General features: G+C 38.6%; 1 protein-coding gene across 2 annotated transcripts in view; it reads left to right on the top strand.

Annotated features, from left to right (window-relative positions):
* Positions 1-20,590, top strand: part of opn7b (opsin 7, group member b) — a 94,690-nt gene that overhangs the window by 45,438 nt on the left and 28,662 nt on the right. The window contains exon 1 of one of the 2 annotated variants that reach the window (XM_079239069.1): positions 5,565-5,681. The exons of the other annotated variant lie outside the window; for it this stretch is intronic. The gene's annotated coding sequence lies outside the window, so the exon portion shown is untranslated. Of the gene's footprint in view, positions 1-5,564; positions 5,682-20,590 lie in introns of those variants that run through there. 2 annotated transcript variants of the gene reach the window in all.

Here is a 20,590-nt window from a genome sequence, read left to right as displayed (position 1 = left end):
GATAGATGGGAGCATTTAGAGCTGAGACAAGTGATGGGTATGTAGAGCCGAAGATGAAGAGAAGACACAGTGTTTCCTTTGGCTGGAGGGGATTTAAAGTCATATGGTGTATTGCAGCAACTGTTACAACACACAAAAAAGCTGTAGCTTCTTGATATTAGGCTTGAACTTTAGGGATTTTCCAGCATTGTGTGGCCTTAGAATCACATGCATAACTAACAATGTATAATAAAACCATGTCATCGTAGTCTTATGGCTAATATGTCACTGTGCTCACAGACACTTCTGCATTTTTGGCCTTTAAGTAATGTCATTTGTACCTGATCTACCTTGATTTCATTACATTCATAACACCGACAGGCAAAGGCATCCTTGTGAATTATGCAAGTAAACAATCATAGCAGTTGTTCAATCCAAGTACTGACCTCCTAATTCTAAGAAGAAAAGACAAATAAAGGTTTGTTCTCACAATTGTTAAAGGGTGTGAGTTAATGACCATGATCCCAAATGATAAGCTTGATGAATGGGCATTAAAAACCTTTGTTGTTATGCCAACAGCTACATCGGCAATCCTATACTCCTTCAAATACCAGTACATTGAATGGTGTCATGACACACTGGCCAAGGAATTTCTATCTTTGAACTAAAAAGTCAATACAATTGTGCAATCAAATGCAAGGATCAGGTAACGATCTGTGTTTATTTATGCAATGCATTTCATACATAAAAGTACAAATTTCACTGTATTTAACATAATAGAACAAAGATATGAAGATATATAATTGCACGCAAAATATTAAGAACTGAATCTTTACACCGTGTGAAATCTTTCTTTATCAATTTAAAAAAATTATTGACAGTCAAGTTAGAAATGTCACCAAATTGCTCATCATTTTCAAAAATCTTACAATACAATAGCGTAGTTGTAGTACCTAAATCCTTGTGAAAAGTCCTTTTGGAGGCTCGCAAGATTATGCAAAGATGTTTCACTGGACTGGGATAACTGAATGACAGAAACTACTTGCAAACAGGTCCAAGAAGTTTCCAGACAATGACAAGGAGCTCCTTGGAGACCAAACATTTGCAAAGGAGACTAAAACTAAGGGCTTAAGTATTTATATTAATTTTCTTAAAGTGGAACTATTATGTGCATTTCAGGCTAATTTATTTTTATTTCTAAGCCCAGAAGGGCTGGGATTGATCGAGTTATTGTCACAAATCGCTTTATTTACTTCAGACCGACCCTCTCTGTAGGCTGTCAGATCAGCCTGTGGGCAAAACGAGTGGATTGAGACTCTTCCGCATTAAGCCCCGCCTCCCGCCACCGCGCTACATCTTGAGCGCGCACCGCAACTGCCTTCGCTGTCATTGTAACGTCTCATAAACAGAAGGATTAGGTTCATATGAACTCAATAAAAAACACAAAATACTATGTCAACACATAGCATACAGCCCTACATGTTGGAACCTGAATCAGACCCTGAAAACAAAGTGGAAAACAGCAACCCACAGCAACGAATGCAGCAGGATGTCTCTCTTTGGTAAACTCACCAGCCATCGTTGGAAATAACTTTATCTGACGTTTTCCACCCGCCTGATGTATTTGTACATGCCCTGGTTAACCAGTAGAAGGTAACCAATCACCGAACCTTATCCCCCGGGACGTCACAAGGATTTCAAAGTAGATAAAACTCTCTAAAATGACGTGTTTTTTGTCGCGATGGAAACCGAACTGAAACTCAAACTCAAACACGCGTTTAGGTAATAAAAAAAAAACGTGCCGTTCACATGTCTGATGAGGATTCAACACTGTAACACTGAAGAAAGCTCAGAAAACTCAAAATACCATAATAGCACCCCTTTAAGTTACATATTTTTGAAAAAAGAAAAACAGAAACATTTCTTGTTTTAATTCCTCACAAGCCATCTAACATATTGTCACCCTCTTGAAATAATGGCCTCAGTAGTTTTTAGAATGTTTGTCTAAGAAGACAAAAATAGTAGATATCTTGTAGATATCCGGTCGACTTTTTTGTGCTTTTAGAAAACCTTGAAAAAAGTGACTTAGGTCATTATTTTAAGAGAGTGATGATATGCAGCCTATTTAGCTATTATTAGTTAAATAACATGGGGATAATATACCGAATTTCAGTATCTCTAAAAGCAAATGATCTCAGGTGATTAAGTTGTCATCGTATATACGCACGCACACACACACACACACACACACACACACACACACACACACACACACATATATATATATATATATATATATATATATAAATAAATATATATAAATATAAGATTTCCAGCATGAACGACTTAATATTAGTGAGTTTTGTAAAGATGCTTTGCACAAAGATGTTTAAAGCAAATTTCTTTACATAGGTAATTATTTCAGGATATTACTTAAACTGTTGAAGGAATTATCAACTGCAAAAATGTCCATGCCTGTACAATAGTTAATTCTGTCATCATAGTGGTAATTCACATTTGCAGAAGAGGCCCATTCCGCCTGAAAAAAGATCCTCTTGGAAAAAAACTAAATTCTTTTGAAGTGCACTTCTGCCTCATTGCTATTCTATTTCTGCCTTTTGGCTCCATGTCAAGTTGGTTCGGACAATCGAAACGTCATTTAAAAACCAGCAGTAACACGAAAGCAAGTCAAAAAACCTCACTATTTTCTATGGCTGGAAAGAGTTTCTTTTTCTTTCTTGACATTTAGAGAGGCATCTGGGTCTCCTCTGTTTCCATGCTCCTCTTTGTTACGTGTTATAAACTGAAAGTAATTAAAGTCATTTTAATTTACAGAGCACCAAAAGCTGTTCCAGGGCTTTCTATGTAGAGGAGCAAAGACCTTATTATATTAAAAATGAAACCCAAAGATTATCTTTGATCAAGCACTTAATGAGAGGACGAAGATATAAACTTGCTTTTAAGAGAAAAACAGAGAGAAATGGCTTGGGGAGAGCTGTTATCGCCCTTGACCAGTTGGTGTGAAGAGATAGCAAAAGTGATCGGACCAAGAAAAGCAAACGATATCAGAGTAAACAGGCAGTTTGGACAGAGCAGCAGCCACAAATCTGAAGCATGCAGTTCTGGACCATGAAAGATGATACACACACACAGAGGACAGAAGAAATAAAACCACGAGACAGAAAGAAGACACAAATTTACTAATGCAGAAGTGGCATAAATGCATAAAGACAAAAAGAGAGGACAGTAGATAAGATATGCTCAATACATCATGGGATGTCCCCAGTCATAAACCAATGGGACAGTGATTCGGTGTGTAAGCCAGGGGTGGGCAACTCCTCAAAGTCCTGCAAGTGTTCAGAGTTCCCTTGCTGCAACACACTTGACTCAGATCAATGGATAATTAGCAGACTGGTCCAGAGTTTAATGCCAAGCTCTGCACCAGTCTGCTAACTGAGTGTGATGTGTGTCAGGTGTGTTGCAGCAGGGAAACTCCAAACAATTGCAGGACTTCAAGGACCAAAGTTGCCCACCCCAGGTCTAAGCCATCCTCATACCTAATCAAAAAGCTGAGTTGATGATGAAAGTAAAGGTATATTTTCGGCAGTTAAGAGACCCGTTAGCTTTGATACTTTAATGACCATTTCCCTGGTGGAACTTTGGGAGCCCCAAGTAAGCATGTATGCTGAGGGGGAAATGTTCTGTCAGAATTGCATTCCACTGTTAGGTGGCCGTGTTGTGGGGGCAGGAACTCCAATTGTGTAGCTAAGAAACCAATGTTTGGAATAGTTTCATGTCACGTTCAGAGAAAAAGAAATGTTCCCAATTTAGTTCAAATAATTCAAGTTAAAAAGAAAGGCCATTCTAAAGACTTTTGAAGAATATTGTTGAAATTACATAAACTTTCCTCAAAATAATCCTGGGGTTCAACACAATATATTCCAGAGTTACTGTATGATGCAATGCGGATATTCTATGATTTTTTTTTATGCCAAATGCACTTAGATTTTTAATTTGGTCTATATTTTGATGCTAGGATTGGGAGAGGTGTTCTTAAGTAACTAATAACATGCTGACCATCATTGGGCAATTCTTTTCATGAGTATCATCTTCTAGTCAAAATGTTTTTAAGAGTGGTATCAAGTGCAAAAGAGATCTGACAAGGCAGATGTAGGGATGAGGGATTTTTGAGGCCAGGTGAAGAACACTGGTTCCCCAGTAGGGTCACTGACCTATAATGTGCCAGTTTCTGTTGAACAGTGACATAATTAAATTGCTTCACATATTTCAGGAATAGTTAGGTTGACTGGTAGTTATCTAACTGAAAGAGGCACCTGGGTCAAACATGATGGAAAGATTTCTTTAGAGCAGCCAACATTGAATCCCGTGATCAGATCTCATATCGATGTCTAAATAAACACAAAAGTACAACATCATTGCAATCAGAATTGAGCTCACGCTTTCTTTCTTTTTTTTTTCTTTTTTTTTATAACTTACTCATTTAATTTACTGTACAAAGAGTGGTGGGTACATCGATATAGAGATCTCAGCTGTGGAGCCCTAGGAGTCAAACCCAGTGGAAAAGTGTTATGTCTTGCCCAACATCATGTGTGTCTCGTGTTATCACCACTATCTTAATCTTAATCTAAATTTCTTTACCCTCAAAGAATGGAACATGTTTTTGGGAAAGTTTTTCCATCAGCATTTTGCCCCTCCTAATAAATTGCCCCCCGTAAAGCCACCCAAAGGCATTCATCATCAAAGACTTTACACAAAGGCTCAACTGTACTTTGCTACCGTTGTCTTTTGACCCATTCAAAGTTGCAGAAACCACCTCCACCATCACCATATTTTGGGAATCTTGAGGACATCCCCCACAAGGTTCTTTCTGTGGTCATAGTGTGTTGAATTGTTAAATAGAGCCAAATTTTGCATGTTTATATGTGTATAATGTTCGTGTTCTGGACCCCAACATTGACCTTTCTGTAGTATATGCGTGTGTGTATATGGGGTGGTGTGAATACCCCCACTCCCAAAGAAGTCTGGCTTGTTAAAAGGAGCACATGAGAATGACAATTGCTGAAAGAAAAACTGTGAGTCATATTTTCCTGTGGCTGTTTGTTGTGACTGTTGTTCAAAGGATGCCTTTATAGGTTGCATTTTTTTTTTATTCATTATGGTTGGAAGACTAGTTATGATCAGTGTGTGAATACTTGCGCAATACAAACTCAGTTCACATAACTGTGACATGTAAATTTGTGTGCACCTGTGCAACAACAGTGATGTCATTTCAAGATGATAAAAAGAGAAAAAAAACAGAAGCTTCTAAGAAAAGATCCATTAAAATGGGGGCTAGAGATGAATAAAAGCCATTAGAAATAGAACCAAAGAGCTGGTGGTAGGGGATGACAAGAGATGAAGTGAGCCTAAAAATTATTTTCCCTTTCCCTTCATTCTTTTGCCCACCTAGAGCCAAAAGCAGCATGCGACACAAGAAACGGAGTCAACAAAAGAAAGTACAATCCATATTGGAGCTTGTTGAGGAAGTTTAAACTTCATTTTCATCAGGAGAAGGACATGTTATTGATGAGGCAACCCCATCTGAAGTAATATACATCAGGCTGAAATGCAGCCAGTCCTGGAAAAAAAAAAATGCTGGCACCACTACAAGTGAGAAACTGGCCCAGACTGTGACACTCACTGTGAGTAATGACATCCTTTACTCACACATTTTGAATTTCTGACTCCCTGCTGTGTTTTTCATGTGGTTCTTTTGGGAGCTTAGGTCACCTTTTGAATCTTAAAGGGCTTCCTACAAAAGAAAAACCTAATGCAAGGGAGCCATCAGGAGTGGCTTCTCCTGTTTCTGCAGCGGCAAAGCAGTTGTTAAATGCATCAGCATTCATATCTGGGCTATAGATGTAAGAAAGATTAATGAGTTATGATTCATAAAGATGGTAAAAGATACAATTCTGAGAAAGAAAACAAAAGGAGATTGCAAAAAGGAGCCGAATAGTGTTCTTATCTTTATTTGTAGCCCCTCTCGTCTGTGATATCTGGGGGAAAAAAGATAATCACTCATGTCCTGTTTACATAATCATGCTTATTTGTCATAATTGGCTCTAGACTCTGCTCAGTTTGGAGATGCATCCCTCACTAATGGTGTGTGTTCTCCTTTGCAGTGCATAGTAGCTGAATCTTGTCTTATGCACTGTTTAGGTCCCTGTAGCAAGATTTGAACCCATTTCGGATCAGTCTAACTGACTCGGTAACTGTCCGGCGCTGAGTAATTTGCTGTCATGCAGCTTTATTGTGTGTGCATCTTTTTTTCAATGGCCTCAAAAAGGGAATTCATAACTTTATGTCATAGCCTCTATGTATTCACAAATCCATTATTTTACTGATAGAATAATGTAACACAAGCACTCATTATTCCATCAGAACCCCTTTGCAGAAGATGCATTATTGAGCTAGAAAGAGAGCTCCTGGTATCACAATTTAACTTTGATCAAAATTCAAAAGAATCAGACACACACACACGCACACACACAAAAAATACATCAGACATGCTAAGGATAAAAGCCAGTGACAAAATTATAGCTCTGAAGTGCAGTGACTGAAGCTGAGGGATGCCAACAAGAACACAGAACTGTAAGACATTTCTCAACTGCAAGTACATAGTTTTATGTCTTTCTTCCTTTCAGGTGGGGTTCAAGTGGTGGAGGCTGATCCTTAAGTCAGTCATTATTTTGTATTTTGAGTTTCCAATGGATTTTAGCAGAAACACCACTGATTTTGATTGCTTTGTGAACGCTTAAAACACGAACACAATAACCTTGAGCTGGGGGAAGGCGGGGGGGGGTATGCATAATTTTAGATTTTATATAACAGGAACAGTATTGTATGATTAAATTAAAAATCTTTTGGAAGGTTTAAAGATCCAGATCTTAATAATCCAATTATTCAATTAAATTTATTGGTGTAAATTAAATTTAATGGTGGAAAATGTGTTTTTCTCCATATCTGACAGCGCTTCCAGTTGTAGGGTATAACACATGAACTGTGACATGATGGTCAGGTCAAGTGCTTTCTGTAACAGTTGGCCCCATGTCTTCAGCCCCTTTTTGTGTCAACCCTTTTTTTATTTCAGCAGACTGCCGGTAGGACCCTTTACGTGTTCCTGCAAGAATTCAGGAATGCCATGGGGGTTAAATTATAAGCCGTCACATATGAACTAGGGCAAGATATAAGTCATTTTTTCAAAGCAGTCATGTAAAGTGTTCATGCTGACATGTTATTCTCCAGACAAAGCCCTTTCCAAGGATGCATTTGGTTTCATAAAAGCCAAAGCCGTTATTTTTCTAAGCCTTGGTTGCAGAAAACATTCACAAGACTTAGAATAAAATATAAGCTTTTTGGGGTTTTTTTCTTTAAATTTTTTTTGTAAAGGATTGTAAAATGGGTCATTTTAGAGTTTCTATATTAATTGTAATCTGAGGTATTTATATAGGCTTGGAAGAGGGCATGCAATGCTAGTTTTAAGATCAGCAAACAGTCTGTGTCAGAGTAAAGGTTACATCCCAGGTTATCAAATATATACATGCATATGCTACCATTTCCGTACTTGTTGAGAAATAGTATAAAATCAAGTGAAACTGGAATTATAGATGGCAAACGGATAATTTTTTTAAAATTGGGCATAAAACATTTTCAGTTTTTCCATAAGTAATTAAATAATCCACTGCTGGGGTTTTAATGTGATGCATTAAATTTATTAATCCAGTTTGATTAAATAAACAAAAGTAATGTACACTTCAATGTGGGATCCAAGCTAAGACCTGTATTAACAAATGTTGATCATGTGTTTTTTTTTGTTTTTTTTTTTTTTTTAAAGTTTTTTTTAAACAACAAAAATCTGCTTTGTAGTTTTTGGATAAAGTTGCCAACAAACAAACAAATGCAGGCAAAAACACTGCTTGATGAAAGTAGAATCGGAAAGAAAAAAAAACCTACTATATTCCTGAAATATAATTAGACAAAGCCTATAAAACTCCTAATACAGTTGGCCAATGGTAATTTGAAACGAAGCACACCCCAATTAACAGTCCATGTCCATGATTCATTCAAAATGATGTGATGACAAAAAAAAAAGAAAAGAAAAGAAAAACACACCTTCGCACAAAAAAAGTACTTTTGAGGATCACAGGGAATTAAATCAGTGAAGTTTAGATGAATACGTACATTTTTTCTTCCTTTATTTGTTGTTATAGAACCACAAAAGTCCTGTAGAGAACACACAGAGAGCCTACTGATTTATCATTGCCCTGATGGGATCAGGTTTGTGTGAGATACGTTCAAAAATCCGTGCACTGTTTCTCATGAAAAATCATGTTTGAGAGCCACCTGCTTCAGCAGTGATTGATCCTCAGTCAAAAATACTGCCAAATGTTTCTACGTCATGCGCTAAGATTTTCATTTCCTTTTCATGTTTGTTTTACTTATTTTTATTCACCCCATCTTTCTTTGGTTGTTGTCTTTTGTGCTGCTTTCACATTTTTTTCTTTCCTCAAGGCTCTGTTGTGTGCAGTCACAGAATGAGTCACAGTATGTGGCCGAGGCTCTGCAGTTGGTATACAGGGCATGAGCCAATTAGTATTTATTACAAAAACAGATTACAGATTTTCAGAATCCATCTGGGAAGATAGCTTATGAGTCATCAAAAGATTTTCCAGGGATTTGTATATCCACTGAATGCAGAAGCATTGTGGAAGTGCCAAGCTTTCTGCCCGGCACCCTGGTTCACCTGCAGTGTCAGAGTGAAACATCTTTGTCGCGGTTCACATGAAGATTGTGTCATTGTGCCATATTTGGTGTAGGCCTACTTAAAATTCTTTATAAAACTGTTTTAAAGTGAATAATAAACCAGAAAATTAAAAAGCAGACACAGTTTGTGCCTCACGTGCTGCTCTTTATTTCTTTTTAGTACGGATGTGTGGTGTCAGAACAAAAGGGTTACAAAATGGCACAGCTTTCCACCTCCAAGATAAAAGCATGTTTTCCATGCTGTCATTTATGAAGTGAAACCATCTCTCACGTAACAGCTTGGTGCTGGTGCCGCCAGTGATGAAGAAATGTTGATGTTTCATAGTAAAATGCATCCAAAGGGGACATGTATTTTTCACTTACAATATCCGTCGAAGCTTCAAATTTTCATCAACTGATTTCCTGCCTGAATGATCCGATATAGGAGCTGCACGGTGGCATGGTGGTTAGCACTGTGGCCTCACAGCAAGAAGGCTGCTGGTTCAAACTTTTGCTGGGACAAGGCTTGGACAGTAGCAGTTCTGTGTGGACTTTGCATGTTCTCCCCATGTATGCGTGGGTTCTCTCCTGGTACTCCGGCTTCCTCCCACCATCCAAAGACATGCATGTTAGGTTAATTGGGTACTCTAAATTGACCCTAGGAGTGAGCGTGAGTGGTTGTTTATCTCTGTGTGGCCCTGCGATGGACTTGCGAGCTGTCCAGGGTGTACCCTGCCTTTCGCCCAAAGACTGCTGGGTTAGGCTCCAGCTTCCCCACGACCGCTTAATTGGATTAAGCGGTTAGGAAAATGAATGAACGATCCGATCTGCTCAAGATTGACATGGTTTCAAAGTGGCAAGCAGCAAAAATAGAACCGATGCATATTTTTGGAAAGTGGCAGCGCTTTTGGGATGCTTCAGAAACGTACCGCAGTACATGTGGTAAAACTAGTCCTGTTTACTGGCATTGCGGCGATCAGCTGCGAAGACAGCTGCGTTTCCGCGTTCAGTGGATCCTCGGGATAAGACACACCTGTGCAGTAATCATGCTGTCTAATCAGCATCTTGCAATGCCACACCTGTCAGGTGGGATGGAGAAATGCTCACTAACACAGATTTAGACGGAGTCTTGAACAATATTTGACAGAAATGTTCTTTTGTGTATCTAGAAAAAGTTTTAGATTTTGGAGAGCAGCTCACGAGAAATAGGAGCAAACACCAAAGTGTTGCTTTTATATTTTTGTTCAGTGTATTTTAATTCTAATTTTCATTTATAATTATATAGCTTAGTTTTTACAATGGTAATAAATAATACACATTATTAAAATGATAATAAAAGTTTCTCCTTTTTCTGCTTTGGTACTAAGAGGATTTATCTCTGGAAATGTCTAAATTTTGTGTGTATGTAATCTATGAGTGCGTATATAATTGCCAAATATCGTGACACCTTCAAAAATCATACTTTTAAATTTATTGCAACACTTTATTAGTTATAAAGTCAGATAACGTTTTATCTTGTAAACAATGGACATCAGAAAGTTGTTAAACTCTTAGATGAAGAAAGAAACATGTCAGGTGTCATGATGAAAAAATAAATTTCCAGCAGCTGGGATGATTTGACAATATGACAGGTCCTACCTAGCAAGACAGCAGTTGCCGCAGCAACCACAGGTGCATGTGTTCCACCATCTCCTAGAGGCAACATTTGCAGCTGGATTAAACTCAGTCTGACTCACTGTTACAAAGTGTGACAAGTCAAAATGACATTTTTCCTGACAGTATTTTTTCTATGGTGGGCTTTTGTTTACTTTAGCTGTTTTATGTTTTGCAGAGTTGAAGCAAAGCTACAGAAAAATAAACAGGACCACACTGATTGAGCTCTAGTGGCCTTTCTCAGCAAAAGAACTAAGTTGCAGAATTTTCTGCCAGAGTTTGTCTTTGTGATGTAGAAGTTTATTTAATAGTAAAATAATATTGAAATCAAACGTTCGGCTTGTGTCTGTGTGGTTTTGCATAAAATGTGATCCATGCTCAATAGTTCTGTCATAATAACCATTTAGATACTTTGATTAATTCTTAATTCATCTCATTATGAAGTATGATTAGTGGTTGAGATTACATGATGGACTTTGCTATTTTCTGTAGAATATGTTGGATCACAGCTTAAAGCAGCTTGGACCAGTTTTGAACATGCAGTTTTTTTTCTGTTCGTTTTGTTTTGTTTTGTTTGCTTGCTTGATTTGTCTTTTCATTAAGTGAGGAAAATATTTCCCTGTAATCAAATCAAATCAAATCAAACTTTATTTGTAGAGCACTTTTCATAGAAAAGCATATCAAAGTGCTTGACATTGAAATAATAAAAACAGTTTCACATTTAAAAACACACACGCACACAACCCAACTCTTTCCCTGACCAGGGTCCACACCACAGCCATATGGCTACAGTGCAGAAGCTCTACCAACACCCCCGGCAGGATGACCCCCACAACGGCCCCGTCGGTCAAACAGGTGCAGCCCCCGACATGGAGGATCCCCATGAGGAAGAAGAAAACAATGATATTCTGATGATAATGGTCTGTTGTGGAGAGTGCAGTTAGCTTTGCAGCCATCTGCTGGGGTAGTAGCATCAGAACCAGAGACTTGAAGAGAATCAACAAACTGATCAAGAAAGCTGCTTCTGTGCTTGGAGTAACTCTGGAGCCGCTGGAGCTGATTGTCCAAAGAAGAATGCTGCACAAGCTGATGAAGATGATCGAGGATCCTTTACACCCTCTCCACAATACAGTGATGAAACAACAAAGTGTGTTCAGTGAGAGGCTTCTTCAGGTCCGATGCAAGACTGAAAGATACAGAAGATCATTCCTGCCATCAGCCTCTGGAACAAGACCTCCTCAAGTTCCTTATCTACTACAATATTGAATTTCCCTTTGGGGATTAATAAAGTATTTTTTCATTTAATTTCATTTCATTTTTAAATTACACTTGAAAAAATAGTAAAACATATACAAATATTCTTTATTAAAATTATATCAACCATAATCTGTAAAATCACATCTTTTTGCCAGATCAAACAACTTCTAAATACAATATGAACTAAGTTATATCAGCAAAGTTGCCTCTATCAATAATCAATCAATAAAGTTTGTTATTATTAAAGTTTGTTAAAGTGACGTAGACAGCTCTCGTGTTAAAATGATTAAATGAATCATTAAAAACACATAAATAAATAAAACACAGAAACAATAATATAAAAAACAAGCAATATTAATAAGATAATGCTAAAAAAAAAAAGACATTTTTCACAGGCTCTAAAACTGCATCTAGGATTTGTTGCTATGTGGAATCAGTTCAGTGAATCAACAGCTATGGGATAAAAACTATTTTTCAGCATGTTTGTTTTTGCTTTTATCATCCGGAAGGGCAACAGTTCAAAAAGTTGGTGACCAGGGTGAGAGGGGTCTCTGAAGATACTCTGGGCTCTCCTGAGACAGCGTGAGTTGTAGATGTCATCCAGAGATGGAAGAGCGCAACAGATCAGCTTTTGGGTGGTGGTATTGACCCACTGCAGTGCCTTTCTCTCTGCAACTGTTCAGCTGGCAAACCATAGTGAGATGTCTTGGCTCAGCAACGCCTCGATGGTGCAACGGGAAAAGGACACCAGCCGTTTTTCTGTGAGATTTTATTCTGAGGATCCTGAGAAAATAAAGTCGCTGCTGGGCTTTTTTCGGCAGTGATGAGGTGTTGGTTTTCCAGGACAGATCCTCCTCGCTCTGTGTGTCCAGGAACCTGAAAACAGAGACCCTTACCACCTCCACCCTGTTTATGAGAATGGGCATACATTCTGGTTTCTCTCTCCTGAAACTGATCACCAGCTCAGTCTTAGAGGTGTTGAGGATGAGGTTGTTTGTGGAGCACCATGTTGACAGCCTGTCCACCTCGTCCCTGTACGCCGTCTCATCCGCCCCTGAGATGAGTTCTGCAAAGGTGGTGTCTCTTACGGTGGTGTCTCTTATGCTCTTTATTCCTCTTTATCTAAAGTGCAATAATTTATAAGGATTGAGGAGAGGCAATAAGAAAGTTTAAGGAATACGATGGGTAGCCAACAAGAGGTTTGGGGTTTGAATTTCCTCAGTTCAGAGAGAAGGATCTTAAGGGAAAGAATGTGAGGAATTAATGTGATGTGAGGGGTTAATTGTGCCTACAAAACACCGGTCAAAATTTGGACAGGCTTTTCCATTAAATCCAATGAGAAATGTGACCAGACCTTTGACTGGAAGTGTAGCTTTTGGTAGTGTTACAGCCAGGCTCAAAAGGCTGCAACCAAGAAGGGATCAGGCAGGCACAAAAGTGGTGGTTACAAAAGTAAACTTTATTAAAGAAATATAATCAAAATAGGAACTTAACCACAACACAACCAATGCAACCTACACCAAAGTAAAACAACAGCCCAAGCCTGGGAGACACACCGAGCTCTGGCTTGGTTGAGCTTTTAACTGGTGGCAGAGCACACTGGACCCAGATGTGGCTCACATCACTGCTTATGACGGCACCTGTAAACTTTCAACAGAGTGACAAACAGCTAAACAAAGGCTAAACAGTGGTGGGGCCGTCACAGTATGTAATGGGAAATGAAAAATGTTAATAATGGTTTTTGTTCCTAAACCTAAGAAGAAAAAAGTTCGTATTTGGCTTCAATGTTTATTCATTTAATTACAAGAACTTAGCAATATGAGGGCACAAACAGTTAATTTTTTTGTAGGCAGAAAATCATTACTAGATTGACAGTAAAATGTTTAGCAACAAAAATTTCAGGGTAATATGTGTAAATCTTTAACCCTAATGTAAAATGATTGATCATCATAAAAAGACTCACTTGAATGATCAGAGGTTGCTATGGGCCAAGCATCCATTGCCTGTTTTGCTAAACATTCATACACTTAACAGAAGTCAGAACAGAAGACATTAAATGGGTGGGTCTGATGATCAGTTGACTTCAGAGTGGTATCTCCCTCCAGAACAGGCACCTCCAGAAGTTTGATGAAGAGTCAGCCCTGCTCTGTTCCCCCATCAGCTACCTGCAATCCAAGGAGCACATAAAGGAAGCCTGCAAGGATTTTGAGTTCTGACCCTTTAACACATCCTCTCGTATGTGTTATAATGCCCACCTACATATCAGAAAATCCCTTTTTTATTGGAAGGAGTGGGTCAAATGGACATGGAAGTACTCAGTGACCTTTAGATAGGGCAGGACCCCAATTCGTTTCACATCTTTTAAGCCAAACTGAAGCTGCAGAGCAGTACTGGTGGTGTATTTAAATGTATTTATTGACATCAATATTAAGAACCACCTGTCCCAACCCCTACCCGACAGGAGCAGAATATCTGATGTCCCATAACCATTTCTAAAGGTCAACTCAAACCAGCTATTTGGATTTAGAATCCTCTTTCATTGCAAAAGGGAAAGAATTCAGATCAGAAAAGTGATCTCTGGTCCACCTACAAACATGGGTTTCGGTCCACTTCAAGTGAACCAAATACATGAACTGGACTACAAAGTGAAGTGTGGTGTGTGTTTAGAGCACAGCATTGTGGATAAAAGCAACCAAAAAATTGTGTGGGACAATAGAAAGAGCTGGATCAGACAGACGTCTCACAGTTGGATCTGGAAGGACCCAGTAAAAGTTGTGATTGATTTATGGTTAACATAAGATCACTAGGATCTGCTACAGAGCCATATTTTGCAGTTATGTTGTCCAGCATTAACAAATTGAAGAACAAGTTAATCCTCTTCACTGTGTGTCTCATCTTCTCCTTCAGTAATTCTTGATGCAGTGTTGCCTCTGGCAGAGATTGGAGCACGTTTATAGACTGTATATAAAAAGATGGATGTAGCCTTCGTGACGTCACCCATAGGTTTCTGAAGAGCTGAATTGAAGGTCGGTGGGCGGTTATTATCATCGCCATCTTGGCAGAGGCATGTGTGTTTTCTCTCCCAGAAAATACAAATATGGGCAAAGAGGTGGAGCTGAGAGGGGGGCTTTGAGTGTCATGGTGGATGATTGATATCGAGCAAACTCCAAGCTTTCTGTAGCTAAGAGCTACCCGAGCTAACCCGGACATAACAGGAGCTAACCAGCTAATGGAGGTAAGCAGGCTAAAGCTAAGTCACATTGTTAACCGGCTAAAAACTGTGGTTGTTCTACGTTCTTCTGACTTGAAGCGGAACAATCAAAAGGACATGCCCCGTAAATATGCTGAAATTTGAGATTAAATTACTTTTAAACTGGCAAGTAAGAAAAAAACTCACTCCCCCCACAGTTGTCATGAAGGTAAACCTGACCTATTCAACCTAAAGTGGATTTTTGAACCAGGCTGTAAACATGTTTATTTCTGCTGTTAAGTTGGTCTTTTTAACATGAAAATCTATGGGGATTTCCTCTGTTTTGCAGCCAGCCGGTAGCGGATGAGAGTGGGACTGCAGTTTTATGCACTTCCGCATATGCTTCACTTTTAACTGTGGGAGGCGCCGTCCATCTTTCATATATGGTCTATGAGCACTTTGTTTATAAAGTCTGATTTGTTTGAGTTGTGCAGCTAAAAGCAAACTTGATCCAATGTTACATCCCTAAACTGAACTCTGTCTCCAATCGAATCTATCAGATAGGGCTGCACGATTCTGGATAAAATGAGACACACGATTTTTTTGCTTAGAAATGAGATCAGGATTCTCTCGTGATCTTTTTTCCAAAATGAATATTTATTGCACGTATGACCGGCACATCAACTTTGCAACAGCTGACACTGAACATAAAATTGTGCAGGTGTCCTCTCTGCTCCTCTGACCGGCTGTGAGTGCTTTATGACGGGAGAAGCTCCCGTTGCTCGTTCGTGACAGTAACTGCTAAACAATATGTGCTTTCAAGTCAGTTGCCAAAACACCAGAAACGTTTCCAATAACTCCAGTATAAGTTGCTAGATTTGTCACTAGTCGTTTTTAACAAAAAAACAAAAAAAAAAAAAAAAGTCGCCAAGGGGGTTTGGAAAGTCACCATATTTAGGGAGAAAGTCGGCAAGTTTTTTTCTACCAGTCGGCATCTGCGTTACGTGGTATAAGGATCTGCTGTTGTCATTTGTTGAGGGAGAAAGAGGGAGTGCTTGTTTTTACGCAGGTGATGTCCCAGATCGAAATGCGGTACCTTCGTGGTCTTTTTTTTTTGTTTTCATTTTTTTTTTAACCGTCGTCACTTGAAAATGAGATTGTATATGAGTGTGAATCGAGGTCACGATTTTTTAACGATTAATTGTGCAGCTCTACTTTCAGACCATTCTTGGGGGGAATGCACACCAAAGTTTGTTTTCAAAAAGCTGTTGGTTAAGAAATCTATTTGTTCAGAGTTATTGGGGTACTCTTTCCTCCTTGAAAGACCCAGTTCCTTTTACCGATGTGGTGAATATAGAGGGTCCACTACTATAATGTTGTACACAACGTGGCCTGCAGAATCTCCACGCTAGGATGGCATTAACATCATGGCTTTCTTAACTTAGCACAATTTAATACTATTGCTTAAAAAAGTAAAGATTTCTTTCCTATATTACGGGTACAAAAGACATTTAACTGGCTAAGCTGCTTTCCGCTTACACACCATATGCTTTTTTTTTAGTAATTACTTTCAAATTTTTGGTTTTTAGATCACATTTAGCATTTGCCACGTTTTAATGAGCTTATAAATAGCCTTGGGGGCTCTCATGTAGCCCTTTTCAACACTGCATTATTCTAACACTCTGTTGTCTTGGGGTAAAACAAACTACCTGAAACTGTGTTTAACTGCAGAATAAAACCATTCAATGTTGTTTTCTCCACCTAGAATTTAGGTACTGTACTGGGTGTACCCTGCTTCATGCCCAAAGACTACTGAGACTCCAGCTTCTCCGCAACCCTTCATCGGATTTAGCAGTTAGTATAATGAATGAGTTTCACTTCAGTCTTTTTCATTTTACTTTGTATACATGTCACACTTTGTATGAATAAAAGATCTACTCAGGCATTGATGAGTTAGAGATGAAAAAATTGTGCTGAAAATGATGGTGAGAGAAAAAAGATATGGGCAAATACTTTTCCCTTCTCTGAGGTTAAATGATATTGAAAAGTGTTCTGACCTGCTCTTCTTTTCAAGTTTTTTAAAAATCATGCACAGTCATTTTTTATTCATCTGTTGACTTTATGGCACCCACAGTATGTCAATTGTACACTGCCGACAATGCCTGTAAAGAATCAAACTACAGTTTAAAAATAAACAGGCGTGCAGCGATAAATTGTGGTTTTGAAATGAATGATAGTCTTGTGGAAAGGTCTTGTGGAAATGAATGATCTGCATTTAATCACAGCCTCTCTTATGGCAGTGACTTGTAGCACTTCAGAACAATGTTTATAGATTTAATGTCACAGAGAAATTATATGTGTGGATCATAAAATGAATAGATGAAAAAAATATGATAGTTGGCTGAAACACTATAGCTGGAATTGAAGAGGTTCATCAGCAGCCTGTTACTGAATTTTGTTTAAACTCTATTCTGTTAATAAACGACACCTTTTCATGACTCTCAGCATCTCATTGTGTTGTACAGGCTACAGCTTAACTTTTATTTTTTCATGTGCAGGGCTACTGTTTGTGAAAGAGTGTGTTTCAACCCAAACAATAACAAGCTGTTTGGCTGCCTACACCTGACCAAGCTGTGAATTAAACAAGACATCTGAGAATTTCATATTACAGCAGCACCAATTTATAAAGCATAGTACACACTCAGGCTATATATTAGATGACTTGATAATGAGTACAGGAAGGAAAAATATTCTGATTTGGCATGCTCACGTCTGTAAAATACATTAAATACCAAATTATATCCAATAGACATACACATATAGTCACATGCACAAACTTTACCATACTTTACACACTTTACCACATGGTGTGTAAGTTAGGGTTGTTAAGCATCCTCTTTTACACAGACATGTCCTCTTTTTGAAAACAACAAAAAATTGCATTAGTTCAGAAAATCATATGAGACTGTGCTCTATATCAGTGTCATATATGTTTACATTGGATTTGCATTGTGTTTCATTCCTCAAACTTGCTCATCATCATCCACTCTCTCACTGCCGTCGTGTTTAAACAAGCAGCAGGTAAGGGATGGGTGAGGAGAGGCAGCAGCAGCACAGACAAACTTTACATTTGTACAAAACTGCTGTTAAAGTGGGAGTGGGAGTGGTTTTGCTTAGTGAGATGAGGCAAAGACAAGGTACATGCTTTGAACCGATGGCTTTAAGGGGTTGTGGCAAGAAGCTATTTTGGACGTTATGTAGATACACTTTGCATGAAAACATGTTTTTCTTTATGTGTGTGTGTTTATATGCACTGTAGTCAGACAACCTACAAACACAGGCAGGCAATGCAGCGATTGTGGTAGCATTAGCAATAGCAGTTGTGGCAGTAAGGTTGAAGCACACAGCAAAAACAGACATATGTATCTTAAAGACACTGCCCAGATCGAAAGGTTATGTATGATGTGTAGCATGCATGCTTGAGGCAGATCACATGGGAGGATGCACAGCAACTCCAGTCCTCTGCCTAAACTAGTTGACAGGCGCTGTTTCATTTATCCTTATTGCTTTATAAAGAGAAAAAAGTGAACAGAAAGAGTGAACAAATTATTAAAAAAAAAAAAAAAAGTATCTTCTTAAAGCAACACACTGCCACATAATTTTTTTTCAGATATTTAATTTCTTGATTCTTTAGCTGACAAAACAAAAAAAAAATCTGAAGTAGGCAAGGCAGGTTAAGTAAAAGAATTCAGTACAAATCTCTCATTACAATCTGTATGTATCCACAAGGCCATTGTGCCTCACTTGTATACACTACACACAATCAATTTATGAATAGTAAGAAATTTGTTATCTCACTTAGAATTGCACACTGTACGAATCTTGATGAGCAATATGATGAATGCTGAAAATTCTACACAATAAGGATGCGAAGAAGAAGAAACCACATCTGGGATACCTGACCTAGTATAGAATTCCTTCTTGCTCTGCAGGTGCAGCTTTCTGCTGCTGAAGGAGCTGCTGAGGGCCCCCACAGTGTCACACAAGAGATGACAAATGTTATGCATCGTGGATTTTTGTCTTAGCCGTATCCTCCTTACATCCACCTAATGCACAGAGCTAGTCCTTACCAGAACAATCAGACTTTTCCTGTTTCGGTCAGACATAGCACAACGTCAGCTGATGACTGCAAAAAAATTGCTTTCCAAAACCACTGTCAGAGATGGAAAGGTGTAAAAGACAAGAGGACAGTTACACCTGAAAAGGCTACAGGAGTCCCCACAAACAAACAATCATGGCAAGCATAGATGTATTTTGAGGAACATTAACTGTTGTTGGAGTACTGTGAATGTGAAAATGTGAAAAAAGATCTTGCCGTGAAGTGAGATTTGTAATAGGTTAATGCTGTTAGGAAAGGCTGGTGAGAGAACAAGATAAAGCTCATGACTCATTATCGGCTACGACTGTATTTGCGAGTTAACAACTGGTTCCTGACGGAAAAACCTGTAAATAAAATCAGACACAGTATGTTTGAGATATGGCAAGCTGTTTACTGAATATACCCCGGAGAAAATTCTCTTTTTGTTGTGATTGGCTTTCACAATCACTTTGCATTCCACATGGATATTCGGTCCAGTGTGTGCTGACTGGATGCTTTCAATACTAGCAAATTGTCCCTTTGTCCCATTTTTCCCATGGATAATCTCCATCATTCAGCCTTCACTCCTATGCTTCTGACACTTTCAGTTATGGGATTTCTCCATTTTTCCATCCTTCCTTGTCTTCACTTATTTGTTCCAGTCTCTGATTCTTTTGCATCCGTCTCCACCTCCTTCACTCTCCTTGACAATTTTGCCCCCACTCTTTCTTTTTGCACTGGACATGTGTGCCTGGCCTGATTGTGTGCAGACTGGAGCCTCCATTCATATGACAGTAAGCCTTGAGTTGTCACAGATGTCCTCTGCAATGATTAGCTCAAATTCCACAATTCAGCAACTGACAGTCTGAGAATCATTTTATGACTTTCGCTTACCCTTTATGGCACTCCCCCCCCCCCCCCCCTCCCCTTTCAAGCTAACCAGGGTTCTTGTCACACTCCTTAGCCTTACTAACATTGAAAGTGTCATCTACATCTTCTCAGACTGTTATTCCATCTTTGCCTCATATACCTCTGATACAAAGAATAAGAATGAGAATTAAGATAAAATAAAAATAAGAACCTTGACTCCAACAATGATGGGATCAGAGGATTCTGTGATGGGTCTGAGGATGCCTTATATTTTTATGACTTGGTTTCAATTTACTTTGTCCTTCAGAGGGAAGGATTACTACATATTTGAACAAAGTTCTTCTGAGTACCCACCTCTATCTTTTAATCTATGTTTAACCTGATCGGAGTGACATATCAAGGATAACAATGCTCCTATCCATAAGGTGTAAGAGCTCATTGACTGGTTGATGATTGAACATTATGGATTTTTTTTTTAAATTTTATCTATATTAGATAGAGTTTCAATAATGCAACAATCAAAATGCAAAGTATTTTCAAGAACTGGCTTTGCACCTTCAACAGTAAAGTTCAAACAACTCATAGAGTAAGGGCCTCGTGCTGCTTCATCAAACTACCAAGTCATAAAAGGTCTTCTATGTAGCATTTAGGAAGGTTTGTCCTGAAAAACAATAACACAACTTGTGTCAAATCGCAGAAAT

This window comes from Telmatherina bonti, assembly GCF_933228915.1.
Source record: "Telmatherina bonti genome assembly, chromosome: 4".
Classification (NCBI taxonomy): Eukaryota; Metazoa; Chordata; class Actinopteri; order Atheriniformes; family Telmatherinidae; genus Telmatherina; species Telmatherina bonti.
This window is presented reverse-complemented; position numbering and strand designations above follow the sequence as displayed.